We start from the raw sequence: 27,090 nt of genomic DNA on the forward strand, positions 1-27,090 counted from the left end.
AATATTTGCTATCATTACACTGGTACAATAAGCTTACTTTGGTCATGTGCAATAATTTTGTGCATGATCATATTCAATTGTATGCATTTTGTTTTCGAAATTTGCATCTATGTTTTTTAGTGAAATAGGCCTAATAATAAATTCTTGCTGTCCTTGTTGGCTTCGGTAGCAAGGCTATACTGGCTTCGTACAATGTGTTGGGAGCATTCCCTCTTTCCTTTCTCAAGGAGAGTTTTATAACATTGAAATGATCTCCTCCTTGAATTTTTGTAGAACTCAGGTTTAAAGCTCCTTTTGTGGGAAGATTTTAACTGCTACTTCAATTCCTTTATTAGGTCAGTCTCTCTCCTTTTTGAGTCATTCTAGTAAATTATATTTTTGTGGGGAGAGTTCCATTTTACCAAGCAAGGAACAAACTTTTGGCTTTGTTGATTCTCTTTATTGAGACTCTGTTTTCTTCTTTTATCTTTATTATATACTTACTTGTTTTATTTTGAATTATTTTGTTTTATTCTTTTAAATTCTTAGTTTGGACACAACGTTAATATTCAGCAACTCTTCAGTTATTTAAATATCTTCATTTATTTCTGTGTTTTTTATTTCCATTGATATCTTGTACCTGTGTTATTTTTAAGTGTAATTTCATTTTATAGATATATATCTGCTTATTTATTTTAACCTAATTTTGCTATTAATATTTTGAGGAACTGCCAGAATGTTTTCCAGAGCAATTGTACCACTTCATAGTCCCACCAGAAATGTAGGAGAGTTCTAATTTCTCCACATCCTCACCAACACTTATTGTTATGTCTTTTTAATTATACCCATCTTAGTGGGTGTGAAGTGGCATCTCACTGTGGTTTTCTATAAACCTTTCAACTGGAGCCACCCTTGTGGTTTCTGTCTCTGAGCAGCAGGCCTTGGCACTCCATCCTCTCTCGCTTCAAATCTTTTGGTGGCTTCCTTCTTTGTCTCAGGTGGCTCTGAATTAAAGCCAACTTTCCCTGTGACACAAAGACGTATCCCATTGAGCTGCACCTTACAGTAGGGTTTACATTTACTGCTTCCCTCAGGGAGTAAGCAAAGTGTTTCATAAGTCTTCTCAGGTGACAACATTTTCTTTATTACCCTGAAAATGTTTGAGTCCCAATTTTATCTTTAGATTCTTTTTTTTACAATATTCATAGCCTGCCCTTTTCAAAGCTCATTTTTGTCAGAGGGGCTAGGTACTTTGCAAACTTCCTACAACTAATATAATGCACTTTTGGGGTCATTTACATCAGCAAATCATTGTGTAAGCACTGCTCCACTAAGTCCCACAGCATTCCCACAGAGAAGTGGACATGCTGCTCCCATTTTTCTGGTTAGATACACTGAGACCCAGGGAAGATAATTTGCATGCCCAAGTTCCCCAGAGTAAATCAAAATAATTTTTATAATTTAAGAATAAATTAACTATTAATTTTATTAATTTCTATCTTAAGTGTGGTATGATCACAAAGCAAGGTCTGTAGAAGACTTATCCTTTGAAGTTTGTTGAGATTTGCTTTTTTGGCTAACTTTTTATAAATGTTCCAAATGGTCTTATAAAGATTGTTTATTCTCCAATTGTTGATTGCAGAATTCTGTGTATGTTCATTTGATCATATTTATTAATTGTGTTACTTAAATGTTCTGTATCTTTATATTTGTCTGTTTGACCAATCAGTGATTGAAAGCAATGGTACAAAAATTGCAGTATCATAGATGATTTGTCACTTTTACTCTAAAGTTCTATCAACTTTTGCTTTGTAAAGTCCATCAGCAGTAGGATGGTTCAAACAATTGGGGTTTTACATATCATAAAATAAAATGCAGGCACAAAAATTAATGCACAACAATCTCAAAATTTTAATATTGAACAAAAGAAGCCAAGTTTATAAAATGTATTTGGTGTGCTTTAATATATATAATGTTTGAATAAATATAAAATATTAATTTTATTAAATGCATACATTATAGAATTTTTATATCTTTCTCATGGATTGTACATTTTTATTATATTGTAATACTCTTAATAACTAGTTTTTTTAAGTCTTAAAGTTTACTTTGTCTGATATCAGTATGGTATATCAGCTTTTTTAGTTAGTATTTGCCTGATCTTTATATACATTTTATTTTTGAAATTTCTATGCCCTTATGTTTTAGATGAGTCTTTTTTTAAATGAGTATCACTGGATTTATTATTATTATTGTCACTATTGCTATCCTTATCATTGCTATTATTATTTGATCTGACAATTTGACAATATCTGTCTTCTACTTTTTATGTTTAGTGAATTAACAATTATTATTATGCATATATTTGGACTTGTTTCTATCATCTTTTTATTTCTATTTGCAACATTTTTTGCATATTTCTTTTTTTCTTTTCTTGCCTTTAGAGTACTTGAGTTAATTATTTCTCTCTTATTCCAATTATTTTTCCTCTGCTGATTCATAATTTATATACTCTACTAGTGTTTACAAACTAGTGCGGGTAATTAACAAAGCAAATTAAACAAAAACTCAACTATAGGACTTTAGCTCTAATCTTCATCCTCTTATCTACATACCACTGTGGTTCAACATTTCAAATATTTATTTTTTAACTTCATTAGGTAGACACTACTATGTCACTTTCTATAAGACATTCTTTCCTTTGGATATACCTACATGTATATGAACTTATTTATTTACCATACCTTTATTTATACCAGGCCATTTTTCTGGGATTATTTCTTTTCTGCTTGCAGTGTAATTCCTGGAGTATTTTGGTATTTTATTATGCTATACATCTGGCATTTTATTATGTCCTATAAGTACAACTGTGAAAACTACACATTCTTTGGGAGGTCACCAATTCCCTCCGCATTGCTGAAACCTATAGGTGCTTTCCTACCGATATCCTGCTTTACTTCTACTGGACACCTGAGTGGGGACCGTTTACTCTTCCTTAAAACTCATTCCAATCATAGAAATCCATAACTACTTGAAAATTAAACAATACATTTATAAATAATCCAAGGATTAAAAAGGAAATAACAAGGGAAGTTAGAAAGTATTTGGATCTGAATAAAAATAAAAAGACAACACAGGAAAATTTATGAAATGCACTCAAGTGGTACTGATGAGGATTTTAGGCTGGTTAATTTTAAAATTGCAGATGAGAAGCAGGCTCCGAGGAGTGGAATTTGCTTGTCCTTTGATCAGAGACAGTTGCATTTGTGAAGGAAATCTCCATGCCTCCCTCTCTGCGTCAGGAGGAAGGGGGGATGGCCTTATCTCTGGAAACTCTCAATGCAGAAGGCAAGAACTTAAGTTGTTTACTGTCTGGCAACCTCATGTACCTGACCCCCCCAAATCCTCCTTTGTCTTTGGCTGAGGATAATATTTAAGCAGCGACTTCTGCCATTTACTCAATCCGGTTTGATTCTTATCTAAAAGTTGTGGGACCGCCCAATGGCCAGACCCTACCGGCAACTGGTACCATTTTAACTTTTTTTGTCTTGTAAAGAGATAACTCACATACCTATGCCTTAAATTTAGCCTTACTCTCCACCCATGTTTGCAGCAGAAGCGGCAGCAGAAACATGCCGGCAGCAGCTTTGCCTGCCCATGGGTCCTGTCCCCACGCAGCAGCTCTGACTGCCCATGGGTCCTGTCCCCATGCTATTCCATACTATTCTCTAAATAAAAGAGCACTACTGCCAGACCTTGAGAGTCCAAGAAATCTTTCTTTCAACTCCTTGGCTCACCGACCCCACATCATTTCTTTGAGGGTAATTTATAGCCTTAAACAGCTACATTAGAAAATAAAAGAAACATGTCAAAATAAATAATTTAATCTTCTACCTTAAAAATCCATGAAGAGAAAACCGAACTGAAGTCAAAGAGAGAGAAAATAATAAACATTAGGGTAGAAATGAATAAAATAGAAAACAGAAAAACAATGGAAAAAATCAATAAAACCAAAAGTTGGTTCTTGAATGGGTCAACAAACTGACAAACTCTTAGGCCAACCAATAAAAAACATGCAGACAGGGAAAATTAGGAATGAAAGAGAGGACTTTACCACTGACCCCTCAGAAATTAAGACAGTTATGAGGGAATATTATAAAAAACTCTATACCAACAAATTTGACACTGTAGATAAAATGAAGAAATTCCTAGAAAGTCACAAATTACCAATGCTGACTCCAGAAGATACAGAAAATGTGAATAAACCTATAACAAGAAGTTGAATTAATAATTACATATTGTTCCCACAAAAAAGAAAGCCCTAGGCCCAAATGGCTTCACTGGTGAATTTTATCAAGCATTTAAATATGAAATAATGCAAATACTGCAAAAATTCTTCCAAAATATAGAGGAAGAATAAACACTTCCCCATTCATTTATTAGGCTGGTATCACCCTGATGCCAAAGCCACAAAAAAGCATGACAAGAAAAAAAACTACAGACCACTACTGTCCATGAGTATAGATGCAAAAATCCTCAATAAAATGTTAGCAAACAGAATCCGACAACATATAAAAATACTATACACTATGACCAAGTGGGACTTATCTTAGGAATCTAAGGTTAATATCCAAAAATCAATCTATGTAATATACCATATTAATACAATGAAGGATAAAAAACAAATGATCATCTCAATAGATGCAGAAAAAGCATTTGACAAAATCCAACATTATCAAGAAAAACTATCCTCAGGGAAAGAAATAAAATGGAAAATGTAATTTTTAAAAAATCCAAGACTTATTCAAGGCAAGAACTTTTCGCAAACTTGGGATGGAAGGGGACATCCTCAGCCTGATCAAGAGCTGCTGTGAAAGCCTACAGCAAGCATCAGCCTTAACAGTGAAGGCTGCATGGCTTCGCTTAAGATCAGGAACCAGCAAGGCTTCCACTCGGCCTCTTTTTATCAACATCGTATTGGAAGTTTTAACCAGAGCAACCAGTCAAGAAAAAAGAAATTAAAAGCATTCAGATTGAAAAGGAGGAAGTGACACTATCTCCATTTGCAGATGAAATGATTTTCTACAGAAAATATAAAATCCTAAACATTCACTAAAAAACCATTAAAACTAATAAGTACAGCAAGGTTGCATGATACAAGATTAATGTACAAAAATCAACTGTATTTCTACATACGAGTAAAGGACAACTTCAAAATGCAATTCAGTCACAAGGTAAAAAATGTTCTGTAACTTTGAATGGCGACCAATGTTAACTAGTCTTACTGACGTGATCACTTTACAAAGTATACAAATATCAAATCATTATGTTGGACATCTAAAACGAATATAATGTTATGTCAATTATACCCCAGTAAAAAATAATTTTAAAAAATGAAAGTGAAATTAAGATACAACTCCATACACAATAGCATTAAAGAAAAAAATACTTGAGTAAATTTAACAAAAGTGCAAGACCTGTACACTGAAAATAACAAGACTCTGATGAGAAAAATAAGAGAAGATCTAAATAAATGAAGGAACAGTCCACGTTCAAAGATTGGAACACTTAATCCTTAACAATCCTTGTCAATGTTGTTAAGAGGGCAGTTTTCTCCAAATTGATCTGTAGATTCAATGCAATCTCCATCAAAATTGCAACAGGCTATTTCTTTGCAGAAATTGACACACAGATCCTAAAATATGTATGGAAATGCAAAACACCTAGAATAGCCAACACAATTGTGAAAAAGAAGTTGTAGGACATTCGCTTCCCAATTTTAAACTTACTACAAAGCTAGAGGTATCAAGTACAATGTGGTACTGACATAAGGATAGACCTTTAGATAAATGGAATACAAATGAGAGCCCAGAAATAAATCCTTATATTTATATTCAATTGAATTTTGACAAGGGTGGGAAGGCAGTTCCCTGGGGAAGGGGCGGGAAGGCGGTTCCCTGGGAAAAGGGTGGTCTGTTCCACAAATGGTGCTGGGACAACTGGGTATCCACATGCAAAACATCAACTTAGACACTCACCTCACACAAAAATTAACTCAAAATGGATCATATACTTATATCTAAAAGCTAAAACAATAGCACTTTTAGAAAAAAACACAGGAGAAAGTTTTCAAGATGTTAGTTTAGGCAAAGATTTCATAGATACAACGCCAGAAGTATGGTCCATAAAAGAAAAAAAATGGTAAATTGGACTTCATCAAAATTCAAGCCTTTTGCACTTCAAAAGACACCAGTAAGAAAGGGAAAAGATGGGCCAGCTCCGTGGCCGAGTGGTTAAGTTCACGCACTCCGCTGTGGCGGCCCAGGGTTCGGATCCCGGGTGCGCCATGGCACCGCTCGTCAGGCCACGTTGAGGTGGCGTCCCACAACTAGAAGGACCTGCAACTAAGATATACAACTGTGTACAGGGGAGGTTTGGGGAGATAAAGCAGAAGGAAAAAAAAAAAAAAGATTGGCAACAGTTGTTAGCACAGATGCCAATCCTTAAAAAAAAAAGAAAGAAAAGGAAAAGAGAAGCAACAGATTAGAAGAAAACACTTGAAAAAACATTTATCCAGTAAAGGACTTGCATCTCTTACAACTCAATATTAATAAGACAAACAGTCCCTTCAAAAACTAGACAAAAGATCTGAATGGAATTCACCAAAGATCTAAGAATGATTAACCAGCACATGAAAAGATACTCAACACCGTTTGTCAATAAATAAATGCAAATTAAAACCACAATGAGATAACATTTCACCCCCTAGAACAGCTGTAATAAATAAGATGGACAATAACAAAAGGAGAAAGGAGCATCGTCGCACACTGCAGAGGGGGAGGTAAAATGGCACAGCAACTGTGGAAAATAGTTTGGCAGTTTCTCAAAAAGTTACAACATAGAATCACCATGCAGCCCAGGATCGACCTTGGGCCTCTACTAAAGAGAACAGAACGATGCACACAGGGCATTTCACAGCAGCCCCAAACTGGAAACAATCTAAACGTCCATCGACTGGTGACTGAATAAACAGAATGTGGAATGTCAATACATGGACTACTACTCAGGGAGACAGGAACAAACCGCTGACACCCGCTACCACGTGGAGAAACCGCACAAACATTGGGCTAAGCTGACAAATAGACATGGCAAGCAATAGGATATATTGGAGTATATGAGGAAGCCATTTGGTATAAACCTAATTCGGCCTGACTTTTTTTTTCCAAAAGGGCCTGACATGGCCATTGAGCAGGCATTGTATATCCACTTTAAAACATTTCCTATGGCAAAAACAAATGGCCTTAAGATAAAGGTGCAACTTCCCCCTATATTGGCATTTCCTTAGGGATAAGCATCTTTCCTTAGGCTAGGAACTGATTGCTGTGCTCACCTGTGACCACCCAGCTCAAGACAGCAGACCAACCACCCGGCTGTGTTTACCGAAACAGCAGACTTACCTGCTGTTTCATCAATTGCTGTCCCGACAGATCAGCCTTGCAACTATTGTAAAAGGGACATTTCAATCCTATGTGGAACATCCTCTCTGGGGGTATATAACCACTCTGTACACCCCACTTCTTTGGTGCCCTTTCTTCCTTCAGGAAGAAAGGCCCTGGGCCATGGTCCTCAGATTTTAGCTCAGAATAAACTCTCCCAAATTTTCATTTATAGATTGGTTATGGATTATTTTCGTCGACAAAGTGAAATGAACTAGTCATAAAAGGCCATATATTGTTTGATTCCATTTATATGCAATCCCCAGAAAAGGCAAATTAAGAGACAGAAAGTAGCCTGGTGGTTGCTCGACAGTTGGAGTAAAAATGTGGATTAACTATGAACAGGCATGAGGGATCTTACTGGCATACGAACATGTTCCAGAACTGACTGATGCTGATGGTTATGCTCACTGAAGTCGCCAAGAACAAGCCCGGAGCCCACGCGCCTGTGGGGAAACGCGGCCCAGCGCCGCCGCCCACGCTCACCCGAGACCCACTCGGCCTGGGCCAACCGTGACCTGCGACCCCGCCTCGCACGACCGCCTGGGGGACGGGCTGCAGCTCCCTCGCGTTTGAGGCCGAGCGCAAGGCAGGCCGCCGGCGAAGCCCCCGTGCCACCCCCGCCCGTCGCGCTGCCCGCCTCCCCTCGCCCTGCGCTCCTCCCGGCGCGGCAGGGGGCACCCCCGTCGCCCAGGCCTGGCCAGTGCCTGCAGCAGGAGCGCAGAAAGAGATTTCAGCTCTTCTGAGACTAGGAACCTCTCTCTGACACCAGCCTTAGTGTGTTTCCTCAAAGAACCTGGACCTACTACTCAACAAGCGGAAATCAGTCTGCCTTGCTCAGGGTCGTGGAGGCCAACGTGGGTAGCAACAAAGATGTCACCGGATGCAGCAGATCGCTCTTCAGCAAACGACGTCTCAGACTGCTAATGTGAAAAAGGATGTGATTACTTTGGAGAAGAGTGACTTTTCAGCCTTCAGAGAAGAAAATGAGAACATAAAACTTGAACTACATCAGTTACAGAATGGAGTAATCAAAGTCTGAACAGATACCAAATTAAACTTCAACCTGAAAAAGAGCAGAGTAGAATAACTGTGTTCATTGAACAAAAGGAAGCTGCTGGAGATGAGGACAGAAATAGTGGCATTGCATGGCGGCCAGGATCAGCCCCTCACCCAGACACTGAGGTTGCTGGCTCAAAAGCATGATTCAGGCGCACAAGTGTGATAATATTAAATATTCAGCAGGACCCGTATTTACCTGCCTAACAGTAGCTCTGGCATTTTATCACCTGTGGGCACATAATGAAGTGTCTATTTTTTTTTATTTTTACTTTTTTGAGGAAGATTAACCCTGAGCTAACATCTGCCAATCCTCCTCTTTTTGCTGAGGAAGACTGGCCCTGAGCTAACATCCGTGCCCATCTTCCTCTACTTTATATGTGGGACGCCTACCTCGGCATGGCTTGCCAAGCGGTGCTGTGTCTGCACCCGGGATCTGAACCGGCGAACCCCAGGCCGTGGAAGCAGAACGTGCAAACTTAACCACTGTGCTTCCGGGCTGGTCCTAGAAGTGTCTATTTAAAGAGGAAAAAAAGTTACTAAAAACTACTGAATTATTAAAAAGTCAAAAGCAAAACCAAAAACTCATTCCATCCTTGGCTGATGCACCACAACTCCCTTGTGATTTTCTTACAACTCCTCTGCTCACTGCAGAGTCCCCTATACAGGGCCACATGCTCCAGTTCTATAAAGGGAAGGTTTTATAGAGCTATATCCTAAGCCCTCTGTTCTTTGCATTTTGCAAAGAGTTTAAACATATGTATAATCTCTCTGTGGTCTTTAAAAACCCCACGGGCCAGCCTCAGTGGCTTAGTGGTTAAGTTTGGCACACTCCACTTCAGCAGCCTGGGTTCAGTTCTCGGGTGTGGATCTCCACCACTCATCTGTCAGTAGCCATGCTGTGACAGCGGCTCACATACAAAAAGGAATAAAAAAGAGGAAGATTGGTAGCAGATTTTTTTTGCCTCAGGGAAAAAAAAAATCCATGACTTTAAATATGGGTTTTATACTGAAAAATTCAAAATTTTATTGCCAGCCTAATTGTCTTGAATAAGATCTAAAATTATATTTGCAACTAGCCATTGCACATAGGCATTGTGCTATATTGCTTATAGGGCAGATTTGCAAATAAGATGCTAATTTTAGACATGCAAATAGAGAAGTCCTAGAGGAGAGGCAGAGATATCTTCCTAGACTGTTTCTCTTGCATTTCTACCTCATCCACTATCTCCATGATAACCACTCAAATTCAGAGCCCTGTCTCTACCCTCACAAAAACTCATCCAAACTGCTCAGGACACGATGGACAAGCAGCTTCACCCTGCCCTCTCTCTGGTTGGGTGGTGGTTAGCATCTCAGCTGTGATTTTCTGAAAGCACAGCCAGACTTGAGTGGTCCTGCAGCCTTTGAACAGAAGGCACCAACAGTCCCTAGTCAGCATCTCCATGTGAATAACTGAAAATCAATACTCTTATCTTTACTTTTTTTTTTTTTAAAGAGATGGTGTTTGTTTTAGTTTTTGTTTCTTGGGTGTTTTTTCAGGGAAAGATTTGCCCTGAGCTAACATCTGTTGCCAGTCTTCCTCTTTTTTTCCCCTCCCGAAAGCCCCACTACATGGTTGTGTATTCTGGTTGTAGGTCCTTCTAGTTCTTCTATGTGAGCCACTGCCACTGCATGGCCACTGACAGGTGGTGTGGCTCCACAGCCAGGAAATGAACCCGGGCCGCCAAAGCAGTGAGCACTAAACTTTAACCACTAGGCCTTAAGGGCTGGCTCTATTTTTACATTTTTAATAAGCCTGGTGAAAATACAACATTCCAGCCATCTCCCTGTCATGTTCTTAGCCGCAGGATGATTTTTTGTAACTACAAGACTCCACGCAATAGAAAAACAGACAAGACTGGCTAAAAGAAACTCCGAGTGCTCAAGACTCAGAGCTCAATGCCCTCGGTGGACCTGTGCCTGCCCCAGAGAATTCAGGACCAAGGAGAGCGACCGGGGGGGACCTCCTCTTAGAGGTTGGCTCTAATCCCAGGGCCAGCGTCCATGACCCTCCACTGAGCACATCACTCAGACTCTGGAGAGAGAAGATCCAGGCCTGCGGGTTGTGCTTATGCGCTGAGGGCAACCCAGGCTCCCCCCAGCAGTGCCCTGAGCCTGACTGGAAGGCCACAGCCAGGGAAAGGCCTGAAGGGAGAAGTTAGGGGGCCCCCCGGCCCATGGCTTTGCTGACCGTCACTGAGATCACTCAGCTTCTGCCGCTGAACTCATGGGCAGCACTGATTTTCAGCGCCCTGCAGTGCTGAGCTCCTTGACTCCCAGCTGCCTCCCAGCATCCCTCCCTGGGTCTCCCTGGGACGGAAGAGCTGCTGGCCTAAGGCCCCAGAAGGGACCAGGAGGGCCTGGGCTCTTTGTGCCTTCAGCTTTGCATTTCAGAGTCATGCACAGGAAGTTTAAGGACTGACTCACAGTATACAGGGTACAGAGCAACCTAATGTCCTCCTGGCTGCTCCTCCTGCAAGCCCTGGGAGGAAACAAGTCCATTAAAAAAATACCAGAGAGACACACTCACTTATACAGAGTACACGCCTGGCTGGGGTGTTGTCTAAACAATTTCCAGTGAGTGAAGCTGCTCACTTCAACTGATCCGGGGGCCGGGGGTGGGCAATACCCGGGTCACCAGGCCCCAATCCCTGGAGAATCCAGAGCTGAGCTGCTGGAAGCAGGGGGCTTCTCCGCCCACACTCAGTGAGAGGAACCCACAGGCACAGGGAGAGGAGAAACAGAGCACGAGGGCAGCTCCTTCCCTCCCCAGACCCTGGGTTCCGCAGCCAGGGAAGCAGGAGGGACTGCAAGAAGCTCCAGCTGCTTCCAAGGGAGGAGCCTTCTCAGGAGATGGTCCTACTGGCTGGTGGACACTGCCCGAATTTTGGGCGCAGCTGAGGAAACACAAGTGACATGTGTCAGGTCCTGTCAGGGGACTAGGGCAGTGTCAGGGACAGAGGTTCTTATAAGGCTTTGTAGAGAACACGTCCAAGGCCCTTGCTCTGGGGAATGGGCGGGGCCTGCTCTGTTTCCCACCCACCCTTAGTGTTTCTGTCTGGCCTGGGCAGTCACTCTTGGCTCTGGGGATCAGTCCTGCCAGGGGCACTGCACCTGTGTCCCCAGCTCTAAGCAAAAGACATACGCTCAACAGTTGCCTGGGAATCTCCTTTCTCTAGCCTTTCTGCCCTCACTGGTGACCGTGGGGCCACAGGCAGGATGCTCTGTGCTCCCTGGGTCCCCCACCCCACCCAAAGCTGGGGCAGCCTCTCTGACCCTTGTTTGTTTCAGCAGGTTCTCTGCAGTGACTCCAGAGGTTACACTGCACAAACACCTATGTGCAGGTAACGTGGTCAAAGAGATTTTAGGGTGGCCCGCTCTCCCCAGATGGGAACCCCAGGACATGGTGGGCCAGACTTCACACATGGGCCAAAGTCTTGCCCTTGGAGGCTAGACCTATATAGGGGGCCTCCCTCCCCCAAGACCAGCACCACATGGAAACACAAATCCAGGCAGCTCCGCCCTGATGTGGCCATCCTGACACAGCCCTTCCTGAAGACTTTTCTCCCCAGCTGAGTTAGGGAAAGAGAACACAAGTTGTTTTTCCCAGTCTTAATGTGTCTGCCTCAGGCTAGTGTCCTTCTTTCTCCCAAAAACTGTACAGTTCTCTTAGGTGACCGTTCAGGGCCAGAATGAGCCCTTCTGAGCCATCATGGAGAAGTCTATCAGCTATCTCTGTCTAACCACAGCCCTGCAACTGTGGAAGTTCAAGATGACACTCCAGAATCAATGAGCCTGTTCTTAAAGGAAATTGAGAGGTACAAAAAATATTCAACGTTTTCTCATTCCACCAACGGCCTTCGAAAACAGAAAGTATGCCTCCCTACAGTCCTTTTGAGGGTTTAATACTTATTAGACAAGAGTTCAGTGGAAGGTATGAGGAGAAACTTCATGAAACACTTTCCCTGGTATCAAACACCGGAGCTCGGTTTAGGCTCGGGGACAGCCCGAGGCCCACATGCAGCCACACCAGGATCCCGGGCCTTCCTCCAGGATGTGGGCTCTTTCTCTGGGAATTTGGGGCCAGTTTTCCTGATGCGTCACAGTGGCCACATCCTAGGGGACCTTGTGAGGATATCTCCTTCCCACTTATCGTTCACTACTTGCTTTTTCCAGTTGTTTTCATAATTTAAGGGAATAAAACATCTAGTTTTTATAAATTTAAGTAGATTAAATTGTAACAATATTTTAAATGATAAAGTAGAATATACTTAAACGGTAGAATTAGTATCGAAATTAATTATGACGCACATCAATCAACAGTTAAGAATAATCTGCAAAGTCAACATCATACTTCCTGGTGGAAGACTGAGTGTTTTCGGCTAATAACATGAATAGACAAGATACGAACATTGCCTCTCACTGCTTCTGTTTCACTCTGTACTCGAGGTTCTGGCCAGATAAATTAAGAGAGCAGGAAAGAGAGGGAGAGAAGGGGAGAGAGGGACAGAAAAGAAAAACAAAGAGAAGAAAAAAGAGAAAAGAGAGGAGAAGAAAAAAAAGGCATACGGGTTAGAAAGGAAGAAGGAAAACAATATCTCTGTTTGCAGATGGCACGATCTTGTTTACAGAAAATCCTAAGGAATCCACTAAAACATCCTTAGAACTAATAGATGGGTTCAGCGAGGTTGCAGGATACAAGATTGTATATAAAAATCAGTTGTATTTCTATGACAGTAAGCAATTCAAAAGTGAAATTAAGAAAACATTCCATTTACAGCAGTCTCAAAAAAATAAAATACTTAGGAATAAATCTAAAAAAAGAAATGCAAAATGTGTGAACTAGAAAACGTTGAGATTAAAGAAACAAAAACAATCTAAAGAAGAACAAAGTTGGAGGACTCATACTTCCTGATTTCAAACTTACTACAAAGCTACAGTAATCAAGACAGTGTGGCACTGGCATGAGGAAAGGTCAGTGAAGCAGCATCGAGCATCTCCAAACAGACCCTTGCAGTCAGGGCCAGTTAACCTGGGGCCAAGATAATTCAGTGGGGAGAGAACAGCCTTTCCCACTAATGGTTCTCAGACAACCTGATCTCCACACACACAAGAGTGAAGCTGGACCCTACTTCATGCCACTGGCGAAGGCTAACTCAAAATAGATCACTGACCTAAATGTAAAAGCTAAAGCTATGAAATTCTTACAAGAAAACATAGGGGTAAATCTTTGTGGCCTTGGTTTAGTGAATGGTTTCTTAGACATGACACCAAGCAAAAAAAGAAATGGAAAAACAAAGAATGGATAAACAAAATCTGGTATATCCATATAATGAAATATTATTTGGTAATAAAAAGAAGTGAAGTGCTGATACACTCCGCAACACGCACGAACATCGAAAACATTATGCTGAGTGAGAGACGCCAGTCAAGAAAGACCACATATTGTATGATTCCATTTATATGAAATGTCCAGAATAGGCACATTTATAGAAACAAAAAATAGATTAGCGACTATGTAGGGCTGGCAGGGGGGGAAATGGAATGAGAGTTTTTGCTAATTGGTACAGGTTTTCTTTCTAGGGTGGTGAAAATATTTTTAAATTAGATTGTGGTGATAGTTGCACAGCTCTGTGAATATATGAGATGCCACTGAATTTTACACTTTGAGTGAATTTTATGGTATATGAATTATATCTCAATACACCTTTTTTAAAAAAATATAATAGCTTTCAGGAATCTCACCAAATTCAAAAGGATAGCTGTGGTCTTCTATTCATATTGGTATATTAAGAGAATGGGCTATGAAGATAAACAAATCATCCATAAATCCTCTCATTCTTCTAAATTTTAAGTATTTTAATGTGATTGGCACAGGGGTAAAGTCAGGAATTCATGGAATAGTGCTCCAGCCTCTGCTCAAAGACCTAAACCTTATTTCCAGTCACTGGTTTAATTACAGAAAAGTCTAATGAGTAACGGATCACTCGTTTCTTCTTGCAATTAAGTTTTGTAACTTTTTTAAGTTGTCAGTGGTCTATAGGAGGGAGAGGACAATCCGAATACAGAGAATGACGTCTAGGACGTGAAAGGTGAACTGGCTGGGACAGCATCTAGAAGAAATGTAATGTCTGCATGACCAGGTTCTAATCCCAGACCTATCACTTAGCACCTGTGACGCCATGAGCGCGTTATTATCCTCCCCATGCCTCAGTTTCCTCATTGGTAAAGTACGGTGATGGTATCACCTGCCTACAAGCTATGAGGAGTAAGTGCGTTAACTGATAAGAAGCACCTGGCACAGACAAACGCGCTCAACAAAGCTTTGCTATTATTATTAAGCGCAGGATCTTGCTTGATTCACTTTTGTATTACTCTCTGCACTCTTTACATTCTTGTCAATCACTTGATAAAGATTCATTGAAGACTAATTTCTTTAAAGGCACACAGCCAGGGTGTGGTTATTCTTAGCTTTGATGGTGAGGTGGTTGAGGATCAGAAACATAAGGTTCCTTTACACAGCTCCCAACTCACCAAGCTGTGCTCAGAACTGACATTTGGGATTTCAGCCCGATGTTCTTTCACTGCCCCACGCTCAGCAGCAGGGAACCTGAGAGGTGCTCAGGAGCAGAGAATTGCTCAGGTGGGATCTACAGAGTGGGTCACTCCCATCCTTGGTGCCTCCATGACAGAAGGAAGGGAAAAGCGGGGACAGGAGCCCAATGGGGAAACTGCAGGACACACAAAGGTGAAGCGATGTGGCAGGAGCACGGGGCTTCAGGTGCAGGGATCGACTGCTACTGGCTGCAGGTAGTGTCTGAAATTATATCAAAAAGAAAAAAATACAGTAATATCCCAAAAGTTAACGGCCATAAATTTAAAAGTTGTCAATGAAGCACATTTTAAATGGGTAATTCTCTGTAATTATGATTACAGTGAATGTTTGATGCTTCATTCTCTTTTTTTTCTTTCCAGCTTTATTGAGCTATAATTGACAAATTAAAAAGCTGTATATATCTAGGGTGTACAACATGATTACTTAATATGTTTACATTGTGAGATGGTTACTACAATCAAGTTACTTAACACATCCATCACTCACATAGCTACCATTTTTTGTGTATGTAGTGAGAAGCCTTAAGGTCCACTTTCTTAGCAACTTTCAAGTGTACGACGCAGTATCATCAACTATGGTCACCCTGCTGTACACTGGATCCCCAGAACGCACCCATCTCATTCCAGGTGTGCATACCTGTACAGGAATTCAAATTCCACTATGGCTAATTAGCCATTCACTTGAAACTTCCAATTTTTAGTGAACTATATTAAAGCTTCATGGGGCCTTTGGGAGGTGATTAAGTCTTGAGGGTGGAGTTCTCGTGAATGGGGTTAGTGCCCTTATAAAAGAGGACCCAGAGAGGTCTCTCACCCCTTCTGTAGGGTGAGGACACAGGGAAGCGACAGCCGCCTATGAGGAAGCAGGCCTCCACCAGATACCAAACCTTCTGCTGCCATGATCTTGGACTTTCCAGTCTCTAGAACTGTGAGAAATAAGTGTTTGTCAGCAAAAAAAACTTCAATTAACACCCACAAAGACTGATTTTGTTGTTTGACTTGCTTTCTCTTCCTTATAATAGATTCCTAGAAGGGTAATTATTCCATGAAAGAATATGAATATTTATGACCATTGGTACATATAACCAAGTGATTTTTCAAAAGGGTTGTGTTAATTAACACTGCCACGCATGATGCAGGCAGGAACACAAGTTTCACAGCACCATTGCAAGTGCTGGACATTGTTGTTAAAATATATTTTGCTATATAAAAAATAGTGAAACAGTACCTCATGGATTTCCTTTAAACTCTTCTGATTATTAGTGAACTTCAACATTTTCCTGCATGTTTTTTCCTTCATTATGGATGCTTTTCATTGTGTAGGGCAATCTCGCGTATTACAAGACGTTTAGCATTTCTGGCTCCTGGGCGAGAGATAATATCACCCTCCACCCTGGTCAGTGTGACAACCAAAACTCCCTGACATATTTTCACATGTGCTGCATGCAGCTTTGTGGGATAAAAACCATTGCTTGCTGATCTAGTTTAAGGCCTGGCCCAAGTGTAGGGCTAAGCAGCTACACCGAGCCTTCTTTTCCTTGAGCTCTAGTCAGGTTCCAGTGTGGCCTTTAAGGGAAGAGGAAGCCTCTTGCCAAGAAAGAAAGAATACATAAGGCACCTCCGTGAAAAGGTGTTGTCTTTGTAACCTTGACAACTTTCTCCTCGGACACTCGTGCCAGACTCTGTCCTTGGTCTTCATCCGTGTTATAACTTCTCCTCCTTGAACGAAGCTTTGAGCTCTCCCAGAAGATGACTGTGCTTAGCCAGCACCTGTTTCTCACTCCAGAGCAAAATCTTCCATCAGAAAGAGAAGAGTGATTCTAGGAGAGGAGGCAGGGAAGGAGCAGGGTGGAGATTGGAATTCAGGTGATAACCACACTTCTCCCTGCCTTTAAGTAAAGAATTGCTTACACCACCTTGATCCCCAATGTGAATGTAAGTCTGCCATTTCCAAACCGAACACATTAGAGCCTTAATGACAGTCTTTCCAGGTTATACACACCATTTTGATAGTAAGCAGTAAAATTTCTTTGTCAGCTTATGCTAACACAATTCTCTTCTGCTATTTTTTCATGGATCCAAAATTCTTTCGTAGGGTATCTATCGACTCACGGCCATCATTTCTCATCAGAGTTGTCATGTTGCCTGTCCTAACAGAGCAAAGGCACTGCAGGAAATTACGGATTTTGTTTCAGTAACTAAAGGCCGAGTTCTTGGATTACAAAAGAATCCATGGCAATTAGTTCTTTTGAATTCCCAAATAGAGAAAAGAATTAGAAAAAACTTATCAGAAATCTATATACCAGAATTCCAGTTTCAACTTCCCCTGTAAAGTCGCTCAGCTCTAACACGGAAGTTGTCACTCCCATCCTCACAACAAAAAAGCTGAGTACACTGAAATTCAAAGACTTTTCTTAGATTCATCAGAGAACTGAGGTCACAGGACAAACCGCCACCCCAAAATCTGGACAAACAGGCAAATACTGGGAATCACAGGCAAGATCAGTCTACATGAAGCAGAAGCCACGGGAACCAGTTCCAGTGGGAACACGCAACTGGAGGCTGATGAAGTGCTGGAGGCTCAGTGTGGACGAGATGGAGAGTTAAAAACTCCAGGAGCCTGTCCTTGGAGGCGGGCTCAGACATCCATGGGTTTTACCTCCAGGAGCCCCACCAGGTTCTCACAGTGAAGCTGAGAGAAAAATGCCCTCCTGTTTTGGCAGGGGGAGGGGAAAAGAACCATTCTGAAACATGGCCAGGGCTTTCTCCAGGACAAAGCCCTCCGCTCTAAGGGAAATTTCTTCACCAGAAGCTTATCCGACCTCAGAGAAGGGCAACTAGACAACTGCAAACTCCTCTAGCCTTCGGGCCTCATGTAAGAGGGAGGAAAAAAGGATAAGAAAAGCTTCTAAAGGTCACCGCTCAGGGACCCAGACCTAGTAAAAGGCTGAGATTTAATTATAAAATTACAGGATGCTTCCCGCCCTCAACACCTCCCCACCACATCAACAGACTCCAGTAGGATAACATCGGATTCCAAGTGAGAGAGCTGCAAGACAGACTCTGTTTAAGATCGAGTTATTAGGGAAACCCCAAGACAACAAGGAGAAAAAACAATAAGAAAACTGAAGCCGCTGGCACTTACAGCTACAACAAACATTGAACATAGCCCAGCAAAAAACTCACCCTAAGGCCAAATTACCTTAGTTCCTATCACGTGATACATGACGTCTGGCTTTCAACAAAAAGTTCTAAGGCAGGCGCTGGCCGATGGCACAGCAGTTAAGTTAGCACACTCCACTTCGATGGCCCAGGGTTCACAGGTTCAGATCCCGGGTGCAGACGTACGCACTGCTCCTCAAGCCACACTGTGGCAGGCGTCCCACATATAAAGTAGAGGAAGATGGGCACAGATGTTAGCTCACGGCCAATCTTCCTCAGCAAAAAGAGAAAGATTGGCAGCAGATGATAGCTCAGGGCTAATCTTCCTCAAAAATAAAAGTTATAAGGCATAGTAAAGGCAATAAAAACACAGTGTGAAGAGACAAAAAGAGCATCAGAACCAGAATGAGATATGACACATATTTTGGAGTTATCAGTTGGGGAATTTAAAATAACTATGATTAATATGTTAAGGACTGTAATGGAAAAAGTAGACAATATGCAAGAATAGAGGAATAATGTAAGCAAAGAGACAGAAACTTGAAGAAAGAATCAAAAGGAAATGATAGAAATCAAAAACCTTGTAACAGAGATGGACAGAGCAGAGGAAATAATAAGTGATCTCGAAGATAAGTCAACAGAAATGTCTCAAACTGACATGCAAATAGAAAAATAGAATTTAACAAACAGAACAGATATCCAAGAACTGTTGGACAGTTACAAAAGGTGTAACATTCGCAGTATGAGAATACCAAGGGAGGAGAAAGTGAGAAAGGAGCAGGAGAAAGACTTGAAATAATAATGGCTGTGAGTTTTCCAAAATAATGACAGATATGAAACTGTAGGTCTAGGAAGTTCAGACAACACTGTGCAGGATAAATAAAAACAACACAAACTACAAAGAAACCCTACACCTAGGAATATCATATTCAAACAGGAAAAACCAAAGTCAGAGTAAATTTTGAAAAAAGTAAGGCAGGGCGACACCTTTATATAGAGAAACAAGGATAAGAACCATTTCAGACTTCTTATCAGAAAGAGAGAGCGGAGCGCAATACGTGAAATGTCGAGCGGAAAGCGCGCCGGCCCAGAATCTGCACCCAGTGAGGTCATCCTGCAAAAGTGACGGAGAAACAAAGACTTTTTCAGGCAAACAAAACTGAGGGAATTTGTCACCAGCAGATCTGCCTTATAAGAAATATTAAAAGAATTTCCTCAGAGAAAAGGAAAATGATATAGGTCAGAAATTTGGGTGTACAAAATGAAAGGAAGAGCATCAGACAAGGAACAAACGAAGGTAAAACAAAACGTTTTATTTTTCTTGTTCTTAATTTATCTGGTGGACAACTGTTTGTTCAAAGTAATGAGAATAATAATGCATTATGGGATTATAGTATTTGGCTAAGTGAGATGAATAACAGAAATGTTACAAGAAATAGGAGGGAGGAATTGGGACTATTCATGCACGGCACCTGCACTGCCTCTGAAGTGGAATAGTATTAGTTCAAAGTCGACCTAGATTAGTTGAAAATGTTTATTGCAAACTGCAGGGCAACCACTAAAACAATTTTTTAAAGAAGTATAATTGATATGCTAAGAAAGGAGAAAAAACGGAATCATATAAAATACTCAGTTAAAAACAGAGAAAGCAGAAAAGGAAAAGAAAAGAAAAAGAAAGAAAGAACAAATGTAATGAATAGAAAACACTTTATCTCAACAGATGCAGAGAAAGCGTTTGACAAGATTCAGCATCCATTTATGATAAAAACTCTCAATAAAATGGGTATAGAAGGAAAATACTTCAACATAATAAAGCCCATAAAACCCACAAGTGGTGGTGACAAACCCACAGCTAACATCATACTCAGTGGGGAAAAACTGAAAGCCACCCCTCTGAGAACAGGAACAAGACAAGGGTGCCCACTCTCCCCACTCTTACTCAACACAGTACTGGAAGTCTTAGCCACAGCAATTAGGCAAGAAAAAGAAATAAAAGGAATCCAAACTGGAAAAGAGGAAGTAAAACTGTCACTATTTGCAGATAACATGATTTTATATATAGAAAACCGTAAGGAATCCACCAAAAACCTATCTGAAATAATAAGCAAAAACTGTAAAGTGGCAGGGTATGAAATCAACATACAAAAATCATTTGCATTTCTATACACTAACAATGAACTAGCAGAAAGAGAAATCAAGAATATAATCTGATTTACAATTGCAACATAAAGGAAAACATACCTAGGAATACGTTTAACCAAGGAGATGAAAGATGTGTACACTGAAAACTATAAAACATTGTTGAAAGAAATCAAAGAAGGTGGAAAAATATTCCATGCTCATAGATTGGCAGAATTATCATAGTTAAAATATCCATATTACCTAAAGCAATCTACAGATTCAATGCAATTCCTATCAAAATCCCAATGACATTTTTCATGGGAATAGAAAAAAGAAACCTAAAATTTATATAGAACCACAAAAGACTCCAAATAGCCAAAGCTATTTCATAAGAAAGAAGAACAAGGCTGGAAGCATCACACTTTCTGATTTCAAACTATACTACAAAGTTATAATAATTAGAACGGTACAGTACTGGCATAAAAATAGATACATGGGCCAATGGAACAGAATAGAGAGCCCAGAAATAAACTCCTACATTTCTGGTCAACTGATATTTGACAAGGAAACCAAGAATACTCAATGGAGACAGGACAGTCTCTTGAACAAGTGGTGCTGGAAAACTGGATACCACATGCAGAAAAATAAATTTGGACTCCTATCTCATACCACTCACAAAAATTAACTCAAAATGAACTAAGGATTTAAACTTAAGACCTGATAACCATAAAACTCCTAGAAGAAAACCCACTAAAGAAGTTCCTTGACTTTGGTCCTGGCAGTGTCGACTGAGATAGAGTCTAGGTGACATCAGTGAAGGAGTTTACTCAGAGATCAGCGTGAGGAGCTCGAGCCCCAGCAAACAGTCCAACAGAGTGCTCTGACGGAACTGCTCTGAGGTGCGAGTTTAAGCGCAGCTCCTATCTCTTTCACATGACACGGTATGTGCAGGGAAGGGGGAAAACAGCAACTAGATTTCATGTATGTCAAAAAAGGGATAGAACTAGTTTTTCTCTAGATTATACACTGAAGGTAACATAAACAAGAATTTCTTGCTTACACATCAGACAAGTTCAGAGATGCTGATGTCACCCATGTGTGGAGGGAGGCAAGGACCAGGGTTGTTGTTTATTCCCTCAATCTCCAAGAAATGCAGCTGGGGATGGAGGAGCTATGTACCCTTTATCTTTTCCTGTTGCTGATGTCTCCAGCTGGCGTCTTCAGCCATGAGGTGTGGGGCTGCAAGGTCACTCTGACACAGGCTGACAGTGGCCTGCACGGCTGCTTCTCAGAACAGCGTGGATTTTGTTGTACTGACTTAAAGCCTATGCAGTTTGCTTGCTGGATTCGCCTGTTAGACCAGGGAGATGGGGCCCAGAAATCCATCCACGGCAGCAATTTCCTGGATATGACACTAAAAGCACAAGCAACAAAAGAAAAAAATAAGTGGGACTACATCAAACTAAAAGATTAGCAGACATCTGGTCCTATCCAAAACATCCATGTAGACATTTATTCCACACCAAAAGGTCCTTGAATTTGGTTCTATCAAAAACATCCGAGCCAGCCCTGATGATCTAGTGGTTAAAGCTCAGTGCTGTCACCACTTCGATGGTCCAGGTTCGCTTCCTGGCTGTGGAACCTCACCACCTGTCTGTCAGGTGCCATGCTGTGGCAGCAGCTCACATGAAAGAACTAGAAGGACTTACGACTGGGATATACAACCATGTACCGGGGCTACAGAGAAAAAAAAAGAAGACGACTGGCAACACGTTAGCTCAGGGCAAATCCTTCTCTGACAAAGACAACCATGAGCATATCTGCTCCATGCCAAATGGTCCTTGATATTTGTTCCTGTCAAAAATGTCCACATGTAGAAAATGTCCCTGGGTTCAAATAGCCCATAACGTTTATTTATACTTTTGGTTTATAGGATTAATATATTAAAAATACTATCATGTTTTATTGGTCCAAAAATTGTGTTGTGGCTGTATTGCCAATAATAACCCTTCTTGCCTTGGGAGCCTCGCTAGTAATGGCCCACGGGGTTAGGTAGATGGGTCAGGATTCAAATCTTGCAGAAGAGTGGGATTTATATTCAAATGAGTACCAAGGAAGAGTCTTTACAGTTAGAGAAAGGTGCAGAGGACAAGTCGAGGCTGGGCTCTCACAGTGCTTGGGTGTCGTATGTCACTGGGCATTTGGTTGGATGTGGCTGGGTCATTCAATAAGGGTGGAGTTTGAAAGGAGGACCTTAGTGAAGCCGCAATGTAAAACAGGCAGCAAACTCGTGCATGTAAACACTTCACAGAGCATCTTGCTTGTCCAGGAACAGTGAGAACAGATATGGTCTCCCACCACATACCGGATGAGTGTCACAGCCACTATGAGGAGGATGCTGAGCATCTAATTAACCCCTCTTCAGCTATCCCATTGCCCAGGGTTAATGGGCGATGTTTGCCTTGAATCATGTCCTACGGAGGTATGATCATGGTAGACTGCAAGAGACATCTACCACAATTTGGACAGGTTTCAGTCCCACACTTAGCTGCCAATCAACGTGGACTATCACACCCTTGGCTGGGGCCTACCTGCTGGCTGAGCCTGGCCAAACTGGGTGTCAAATCCATAAGACATTGGTAAGGTTTCCCCTACCAGTAAACCAGTGACACTGGTCAGATGGCTACAAAAGAAAAAAAAAAAAAACCTTCTTCTGTTGCTTAGCAGTATGATATTGTTATTTGAAAATTCTCAGTGGAATATGGCAAAAATAATATGCTCACAAAAAGAAAAGCCAATGCTACATTATAATGGTTTTTGTTTTGACAGGAGTTTTTACTGGAGCTGTGAAGAAAGGAGCACCTGCAATGCCGGATGCATAACGTTACAATCATTCAAGATGGGACAGGAAAACATCAGCACGATGCTGGTGTTGAGGGGAGGTAAAGAAAACCCTGAACAGGTTAAAACAACGTGCAGAAGAAGAACCAAATGCAACACCATCACAGGTACTTTAAAAAACTCTCCATGATATTCATGATTGAGGGTTCCTCTTAATGCTTCCAGAAGAAACTCATTAAAGCGGCAAGTAAACAGAATTCAAAACAGACATCAACCTCCAAACCCAACCTCATTGCATAGAATTGAATTCCAAAGGAGTATAAAGTGACCAGACTTGGAGACCCACTTCCTATGCATGATTCCAGTGCTCGAGATGACAAAAGAATTCTTATTTACACAACTTATGACAATATTCGATATTTAAGTACCAGTTCAACATTATCCAGTGTGGCACCTTCAAGATGGCACCAACACAGTTCACGCAGTTATTTACTGTGCACGGTGTAGTATTGGGTTATACTAAGCCATTGATTTAACACTGACAACACAAGAAGACATTGATATATATATATGAGAAAGTCCTTACATTTGCATGGGAAAGAAACTTGACATTAACCCTTCATTGTGCATGGTGGATTTCGAGACTGCAAATATGACCGTGATTTGACTATTCCTACCAAATGCACAAGTACAAGGATGCTTGTTTCACTTTTTACAATCACTGTGGCAAAAAATATCTTCTTTGGGTTTAACACCTAAGTATACGACCACAGAGAGAAACACCAGCAAGTATGCATCCATGTTCTTTGGACTCCCATTTGCGTCTTTGGAAGATGTAAATGAAACTTTTGAGTACATTGTGGAGAATGCAGGAGAAAATTTAGACAACCTAATGCATTATGCTGAGAGAGTGCATGTCTGTGGAAGGCGTGGCAGAGGCAGAAGAAGACCAGAAGCTCCAAAATTCCCCTCAGAAACTTGGAATGTTCGCACATCAGTACTGAACAGTGATCACTGGACGAACAATGCAGTGGAAGGCTGGCACAGCAAATTTCAAAAGCTGATGCTAGTGCATCATCCTTCAATTTGGAGATTTAGTGAAGTGTTAAAAGACGAAGAGCAAAGCAATGGCCAAGTTATCACCCTGGTTCTTGGCGGTCAGATTCAAATATAGCCACCAACTTGACAATGATACCAACAAAATCAAATTCATATAAACAAAATTGTTAACAGATATAACAAATATAAAGCCAATAATCAGGTTGATATATACTTGAGAGCAATTGCCATCAACTTAAGAGTAACCCTACGGAACTTTATGACAAGGAAGAAGAAGAATAAATGTGAAACCCAAAATTCATCGTGAATTACAAAAACAATAATGTGAATACAATTTTAATGAAGTTAAATGTTTGTATTATTTAACAAATCAGGGACCAAATGTCTCCATGGACGTATTGAACAGGACCAAATGTCCTGCAAGGAACTGAAAAGCTGCTGCACAGCAAAAGAAACTATCCACAAAATGAAAAGGGAACCTGTGGAATGAAAGAAAATACTTATAAATCATGTATCTGATAAGGGGTTAATATCCAGAATATATAAATAACGCATACAACTCAATAGCAAAAAAAAACAAACAACACAATTTAAAAATGGGCGGAAGAACTCAATAGACATTTTTCCAAAGAAGACATACAAATTGCCAACAGGTACATGAAAAGATGCTCAATGTCAACAGTCATCAGGGAGATGCAAATCAAAACCACAATGAGCTATCCCCTCACACCTGTTAGAATGACTATCATCAAGAAGACAAGAGATAACAAGTGTTGGTGAGGATGTGGAGAAAAGGGAAAGCGTGCACACTGTTGGTGGGAATGTAAATTGGTGCAGCCAATATGCAAAACAGTATGGAGGTTCCTCAAAAACTTAAAAATAGAACTACCATATGATCCAGCTATTCCACTTTTGAGTATGTGAAGAAGATGAAATTAAGATCTCAAGAGATGATCTCCACTGCCATGTTCATTGCAGCATTATTCACAAAAAGTAGGCTATGGAAACAACCTAAGTGCCCATCAACAAATAAATGTGTAAGCAAGTGGCATATATATGTCCACAAAGGAGTGTTATTCAATCATGAGAAAGAAGGAAATTCTGCCATTTGAGACAATATGGACAGATCCTGAGGGTATTATGCTAAATGAAAAAAATCAGACAGAGAAAGACAAATACTGTGTGATGTCACTCATGTGTAGAATCTAAAAAAGCCGAACTCATAGGAACAGAGGCTAGAATGGTGGTTACTAGGGGCTGTGGGAGAGGGAAATGGGGAGACGTTGGTCAAAGTGTACACATTTCCAGTTATAAAACGAATACCTTCTGTGGATCTAGTGCACAGCATGGTGATTAGAGCTAACAATACTATATTATATACTTAAAAGTTGCTGTGAGAGTAGATCTTAAATGTTTTAACCACAAATAGAAACGGTCATTATGTGAGGTAATGCAGGTGTTAGCCAACGCTATGCTGGTAACCATTTCACAACATACAAGTGGATCAAATCAACATCTTAAACTTACACAGCACCGGATTTCAATCACACCTCAATAAAGCTTCGGGAAAAAATGTCTCACTGATCTAGCAGTGATCTTTAAGCTGAATCAGCTGAGCAGCAGCTCAGGTTTGAATTCCTTTGGGGAGAAGTCATCAGGTCCAGAGCCCACCAAATATCACTCGACAGTAACCAAAAGGCCATGCGTCACCGCTGCCCCTGGAGCAGCCATTCCTCCTGAGGGTGTTGCAACCACTGCACCCCTAGAGAGGGAGGAAGACAGCGTCTTGTAAAATTACCACACTCTATGGAAAACTTAGGAAAGTACAGCAATTAGAATGAAGGAAAAAACGGCATTGAAGATATAGAATTCAATCCATGGAATTAGCTCTTTTGTACTTGATTTTGGTCAAAGTCAAAAAATCACCTATGAAACGACTTTTGTCTGCTTTTTAAAATGTTGAAAGCATTCAAGAGGTTAAGATATGTTTGTAATTTAATTGAACTTTGTAGGGTTTGGGCCTTGCTTGCTCAGCAGAAACCCCCAGGCCCACTGCAACCGTGTGTCCTTCTGGCTCCCTTCCGGGCAGGCAATCCAGCTACCGGGATTTGTAACGATCTGGGCCTGGCCAGCCGGGACCCTCCCCTATCCCACGAGAAGAACATCGTGTCCTATGGGGACACAGAGCCCCTCCATGGGAGCTACTGATCCTGGGAACGCTGGTCGAACCAAGGACAGCCCTTTGGCAAGCATGCAGCCTTTGTTCCTCTGCCTGCTTAAGCAAGCTTCTCTTAGGGGGCGGGCGGGTGCACACTTCCGTCCAGCCGGCCACTGGACAGTCTCCCATAAGTAGGACCCAATAAACCTATATGTCTCCTTTGCAGTCTCCGGGTCATTTCTTCAGTCTCTCAGCAAGATACCGCGTCATCTTAGCCCAGCTGAGCTTGCGGCGGAACAAACTTTTAAAAGTATTTTGTCAAGTAAGCTTGCAAGTCATTTATAAATAGGAAATTTTTATTTTAAATCTATTTTGATTTGTTATTAAGGGAGTATGTGAATATTCAAAAGAATGATTGATACTTAAGAAGATTCATAAATTCACAAAATGAATAAAGTTATGGGTGTTCAACCCCATGCATAAAAGCCCTTGAACATTAAAGAATCTAACAGCAGAAATTAAAAATAAGATAACGGGGGCAAAGAAAGAAAGATTTGG

General features: G+C 40.9%; 1 pseudogene; it reads left to right on the top strand.

Annotated features, from left to right (window-relative positions):
- The first annotated feature begins 7,872 nt into the window (after window positions 1-7,872).
- On the top strand, window positions 7,873-26,582 carry LOC100068018 (mitochondrial calcium uniporter regulator 1 pseudogene; annotated as a pseudogene).
- The last annotated feature ends 508 nt before the right edge of the window (window positions 26,583-27,090 follow it).

This window comes from Equus caballus, chromosome 14, assembly GCF_041296265.1.
Source record: "Equus caballus isolate H_3958 breed thoroughbred chromosome 14, TB-T2T, whole genome shotgun sequence".
Taxonomy (NCBI): domain Eukaryota; kingdom Metazoa; phylum Chordata; class Mammalia; order Perissodactyla; family Equidae; genus Equus; species Equus caballus.